This window comes from Cornus florida, unplaced genomic scaffold (genome assembly GCF_030987335.1).
Source record: "Cornus florida cultivar Cherokee Brave unplaced genomic scaffold, ASM3098733v1 CherokeeBrave_3.0.0_Hap2_Chr04, whole genome shotgun sequence".
NCBI classification, from domain to species: Eukaryota; Viridiplantae; Streptophyta; class Magnoliopsida; order Cornales; family Cornaceae; genus Cornus; species Cornus florida.
The window spans coordinates 55,856,838-55,863,674 of record NW_026775574.1 but is presented as its reverse complement, the minus strand read 5'-3'; positions in this window follow the sequence as shown (position 1 = coordinate 55,863,674).

The following is a 6,837-nucleotide window of genomic DNA, read 5'->3' as shown; positions in this document are numbered from 1 at the left end:
CAGGACTCTCACTAGACTATGCTGAGGGTCTCAACCTGAATAGAAGACAACATGCAATACGCACCTGAGTGGGCATGACTACCTAAGCCTAACAGGGTATACCTCAACCAACATAGCTAGCTACGCAATCTACTGCATATACGCTCCCTAACCGTCGACTATGAGACTCAAGCTCATGTCACGATACCATAACAATATATATAAAATCCGTTCACATTCATCCATAAGAAATCCAGTAAGTCGTTCGGCGTATTCAACCGCACCGACTCATATATATAAGGAGGATTTTATTTAACAACCCGTACCCTTATTCCAAAATAGGTAGGACTGAGTATTTTGAATCAGTCTGTCCCCAGTATGCCACCGTCCCATACCGGTGCATATAATCCACAAAATCTATATAATTGATTGAACAGGTAAAACTATTCACCAATCAAAATCCATAAGGTAGGAATTAGCGTTTTGAGCTAAACCATACCTAATATGTCACCGTCCCATACCGGTGCATACAATCCTCCATATCCATGTAAATTACAACATATAAATAATAAGCAAGTAATTTACAATCCAAAACCAAATATCCAAATAATTGCAGAATAGTTTATATAATACTATAACAATTACAATTCAAAACCATAATCCAATTAATTATAGAATAATATATAAGATTCCACAATTAACATCCAAGCCATGTGAATTACAACATATAATTAACAGTTTAGCAATTTACAATCCAAAACCATCCCAAAGAATTGTAGGAGACTATTTATAGTTCCAGCAATTTAAAATCCAAGAGTTAAACCATGTATTTGCAGGAAACGGTTTAAAGGTTCAACAACTAGCATCCAAAGCATGCGTAGATCACATCTAATATATCAATGACTCTTTTTTTTTTTCCCTGAATGGGGTTATGTTATAAAAAAAGAAGAAAAATAATAATACAAATGCAGAAGGAGGCATACCTCCTTTTACAACTCAAGAGCTAGAAAAAGCCCATTTCCAATAAATACTGGAAAAAAGAACAAGAAAATGTAAAAGCATTTAGACTTTAAAAAACAAGAGCAAAATCTTCAAAACTAAAATTAAGGAAGTTTAAAACTTCCCACACAATGGTTTTGGCAGCATATGTTGCTTGATTTTGAGCTCCATCACGAAGAATACCATTTCTCACAGTCCAGATCTTCCAAATAGAGGTTGCAAAAATTCCAGTTAAAATTTGAGTCTTGATATTTCTGCTAACAATTTGCTTAACAAACCAGTCCACAATTTCCCAAACAGAATTGAACACTGGCAAGTCCATTCGCAATAAAATAAATATTTCCTGCCAAATTGCTTTAGAATAGGAACAACGACAGAAAAGATGATCATTTGTATCAGCTGTACTCCAACAATTATGACTAAAAGCTGTTAAACAAATCCCACGTTTCTGCAAATTGACCAAAGACAAGTTTCTGTTATGCAAAATAATACATACCCCTACTGAAATTCGAGGTCTGCAATTTTTCCACAAAAGACTAGGCCAGTCAAAATTCAGTCCTTTGAATCTACACACACTCCAAGCTGCTTTTAATGAAAACTGACTGCGCTTCCAAACAATATGATCACTTCCAGTAGAGAGCGTAATCCCTTGAATAAGTTCATTTGCTGCTTCAGGTAAAGACTCAAGAAATACCCATCTATCATTAACAAATATATCAGTAAGAAAAATATTTCGATTAATCTGTCTAAGTGTAGCAGCACCAAACCTCTGGATAAAAGAGCTAGAGTCACACCATGGATCAGTCAACAAGTTAACACTCCTACCATCACCAATCCTGAAATCAGAATTTTCAACAACCATTTGTCTCACACCTAAAATTTGCTTCCAAACAGCAGAGTCACCTGCCTTAATAGCCACATTCCAAAAAGAACTTCGATGAAGATACATATCATTAAGCCATTTAATCCACAGTTGTCTTTCTTCTGAACAAAATCCCAGCATAATGTAATCTTAGCAGCAACATCAATATCCTAAACTCTTCGAATATTAAATCCGCCCTCTGAAGTAGGTAAAGTGACTTGACTCCATTTCAGCTGAGATAACTTCTTAACATCTTACTTTCCACTCCACAGAAATTGCTTAAATCTTTTTTCCAAACCAGTCTTGACTTCCCAAGGGATCTTAAAGCCAAACACCCAATGATACAAATATGAACAAAGCACTGATCTAAGTAATTCAATTCTGCCAGCCATGGAGAGATTAATTGTGTTCCAGTGAACTAATCTAAGGTTGACCTTATCTAATAGACTTCTAAAATCACCTGATCTCAAATTGTTATTAGACAAAGGCAAGATCAAGTATTTAAAAGGAAACACTTCAGTTTGGAATTGAATAATTCTGGAAAGTCTTCTTTTTCCTCTCACAGATTTAGAGAAAATCATGGATTAAAAATAAGTTTTTAAATCACATTATAGTCCAATAAATTGCTAAATTAATTTAAGCAATTTAATTCTCTCCATCCGGTAACCGCGTGCTAAGTTATATACTGGTATTCTGTTTAATCTGTTAGCACAGAGCCACAATAAGTTACAAGTCTAATTTGTTAATTAAAAGACTCCATTATACATCTAAACTTTAATTTAGAATCATATTATAGCCCCTTAAATTGTCAAATTAAAATCAGACAATAAATATCCTTCCAGCCGTTAATCGTACGTAAAGTTGCTAAATAGCGCACAGTTAATTCCATTAATACAAAGAGGGTATTTTATGCAATTCAAGACCTTCAGTACATGTTAAATTAATTATTGAAAAGCCCATTAAAGTTTAAAAACTGTTCAGGAACCCCAAGTGTTCAAAACAGTAGCTAAAAAGTCCCTGTATGCTTCAAAAATGAAAGAGCCTGCTCTTGGAAAAATATAGCAGGCTCAATTCAGCAGAGATCCAGCTCTAACACCACCCTGGAGCCTGCTCTAAATAGGTGGGAGCCAGCTCTTGGCATTCCAGAGCCGGCTCTCTCTCCCCCTGTGAGCTTTCTCTCCGTTTCAGCTTCGTTCTGACCTCTATTCCAACTCCGGCCAGTTGCAACCTTACTGATTGGTTTTAAGAGTATTATTTAAGCCTAGCATCATCCCCAAGATTTGTTTACAATAATTTGAAATCAATTACAGAGGTTAAACAAAGCCATCAAACTAGCATGCTTGAAAAATAACACTGAAACTAATTTAAGAAATTTCAATTCTATTCCAACCCCTCTGTTCCTCTTCACCACTGAACCTAAGGATCTTATCTCATCCCAGTAACATCCCCGTGGTTCATTTGCAGTAGTTGAAATCAATTACAAAGTCTAAAGTTACAATAGAGTTAACATGCTTACAGAAAAACAACTGGAACGAGACATGTAAAAATTGTAACAGCTTTAATTTCAACATAAAGAGATTATTAATATAACATATATTAAACATGTAAATTCCAGTTACTGATTGATTAAACCCTAGAGATTATCTAGGTGCACAGAACACGAGCCAAAGAGAATGAGAAAGAAAAGAACTTGCCTGTGATTTCAGTTATGAAATCCCAGCGTCGTCTCCAAGTTTTTCGGCAATTTTGAACGTCGTTAAGCTTCCTACTACTTCGTCTCAAATCCCTAATCAACCTCCTTGGTCCTCACTGTACAATTCCTCTTAAGCCTTGCTCTGTTTCCTCACAACTGCTCTCTGTTTCTCTCTCTCTCTGTATCTTTGGTATGTGAATAGGGTTATTTTCCAACCCTTGATACAGATTATAATCGTGTATTTATAGGCACAAAATAACCTAAGTCTACTTAAAACCCTAGACTGTAATTTAATCGGCCCATAGAAAACCTAAGTCATATTCTATCGGCTATCAATACAGAACTCCTAAAACATACGTGAAAACCTACTTGCATAAACTAAATATTTAACTTATTTATTAATAAAAACAACTAATAAATACATGTATATTAATACATACTAATAATGAAAACTAACCCTATATACATATATACCCATATATACATGTATATATATTTCCATGGGTAAAAACTGTACCCATTTATTCCATCCAAACAGTCCCATCCAAACAGTCTGTTAACCCTATCAAGCCCAGGTTCGTTTAAAAATAAAACAACACATTTAATTTAACATTCAAATACACAATTAACAATTTAAATTAAATACAACAATTAAACAATTAAACATTTAAGCAACTAGTCACATAAAAATACAATAAAAATAATTGAAATCCCAATTGTATCCTTTTTAAAACTAAGGGTATTACAGACATTGTCTCCATTCGAACTGACATTTCTTCTCTGCATATAGATGTCATGACTGCGCTGCGAGACATTTCCAGAGACATACGCGGATCGCGCCCTGCCCGTCATACCTCCTCTACCTGATCTTTATATCTCTCCTTCATTATTCCATTATATTTGTGATACATTGCTGCTATATTTTGATACTGTTCCATTATTTTTGCGGCCAGTCTGTTAGCCTTATCACTGGATGTATTATATATTGTCTATTCTTTATTTATACATGTTTTACTTTTGGATGTCATAACTGTGTATTGATATATCTATCTGTGATTGACTCTATCAGGTGCATCCCAGTGACTTCAGTGAGAGAGAATGTTGCCAAATTTTTCAGGACCACCCTTTTTCCCTCTCTCCTTTATTCATTTATTATCCCATTTACACTTGCATGTCCACTGTGCACTGTTATTATCCCCTTTCTTATCTGATTAACTTTTATCCCAGTGCCATCTTTTCAGGACCACAGTTAATCCCAAGTTTGGGTGGCTATACCACCCATTTTGGATACTTCTGTCCCGGCCATTCCTTGTCATAGCTGCACTGGTATACTCTTTCCTTTGTTCTCTTTGCACATTGAGGACACTGTGCGATTTAAGTTTGGGGGTAATAGGTGTTTTTTACAGTATTTGCTTTCAATTCAAAATTTTGAGCATGACTTGTGTATTTGAGGGATTTTCTATGATTGGTCCATGACTAGTTATGATTTTGATCTTTTGAGGACTATATTACTTAATATTTAAAAATTGTTTTACTTGAGAGTCCAATACTCTTTGTATGCCTTGTGGATGCCATTTGGGAGTAAATTTTTCGAAAGATTGATATCTTGCTCGCACTTGTGGTCCACATCATCCTGATTTTATGATTGTTTTGAGATTCACTCTAGGATTCTACACTAGCACAGGTGCACACTAGCATTCATTTATGGGGTACATGCTTTGTTGATTATTGAATTGGTTATATTCTCAATTGGGCTAGTAGTGCATTGAAAACTTTCATCTTGATAAAAGTGGATAACAAACCCTTTTCACTAAGTAGCCGGGATTCTAGCCTCATCAAGCACTGAATTTCTCGCGCCGAAAGGTGGAGGGCCCAAACTTTAGGTTAATAACTTGACCAAAAAAGAAAAAAAAAAGATAAAAGTAAAAAATAAATTGAAAAAAAAAAAGTTTCAAAAGCAATAAAAACGTGAGGACTTCTCCTAAAAAGTGAGAAGTGGGAAATGATTAGATGGAGGTTGTTTTGATTTGTAACCTAGTTGATTTGAGCTTGTAAGTCCTTAGGGGGTGTTTGAAAACCTAGTGCCCTAAAGCCGTCTGGTTTGGGAGTCATTGACCTAACGCTCGACCTCATGGATCGCTAGAAAGTTTAATAGATCAACACATTGCACTATACTTCCATCTTTGATCCTTGGGATAAAAAATAAAAAATAAATTAAAAAAAACGAGTGAAAAGAATAAGCGCACCTAGATGAATAAAGCTTTAGTAAAAGGTCCACTCTTTATCTTGATGATCGGTACTAGATTTGTGTGCTAGTTTGAGGGTAAGGATGTGATCATTTCTTTAGTTGGCTTAGATAGCAACATACTTGATGCCAGTCCACTCAAAAAGGATTCTAGAGTTGTTTTGATTTGCATAATCATTTTCTTGATGTGTAGAGGACCATATTTGCTTGCTTGATGTTGAAATTTTGGGAGATTGCTTGGAAAGAGTTGAAAAATTGCATACTTGAGGTAATTTTCTCCCCATGCTTATTTGCAATATTGGTGCTTCTTTTGTGAGAATGAGCTTAATGTTTGTGGGTATCATTTCTGGAAACCCTCACGAGATTTCACTCGTCCACTAGGGGTAACCTAGGGGTTTAAAAGGCTTATTGCATACGCTAAATGCAATCGTGTTCCCTACGAAAGTGGCGTTATCCATTTATTGCTTTCTAGTTCATAGTTGTTCAATTATTCATTTCATTCCTTTACTTCGTAGTTTATTGCTAGGGACTAGCAATATTTAACTTTGGAGAGGTGATGAGCGATGAAAAGTGCGCATTTAAACCCTTTAAGCTTGAGCATTCTAGAACCTTTATCCATCTTATTTTACCGCCTTAGACTAATTTTGTATTATTTTCATTTTCAGACACTTATCCCCAACATAAGTTAAATCAGCCAAATAAGAGCATAATTGAAGCAATCTTGAGATGAATCAAATAAAGGAGCAAAGTGGAAGCAAAATAAAGCAAAATGAAGCAAAGTGTGGAAAATCAACAAGTTCGATCGATCTCAAGAATACTTCGATTAATCTGGAGTTCATCGATCTCAACACTTTAAGATGGATCCAAGCTCTTTTGTCCTTATCCAAAGATTCCATAAAGTTCGATTGATCAAACTTTTCTTTGATCGATTGAAAGTATTCGATCTTATCCTATCTTATCTACACCTACCACCCATCTACCACTTTTGTCTTCTTCCTAAAAATATCCCAAAATATCTGAAAGATTTATCTTTATTCAAAAAGGCGCCGCTAAAGATGA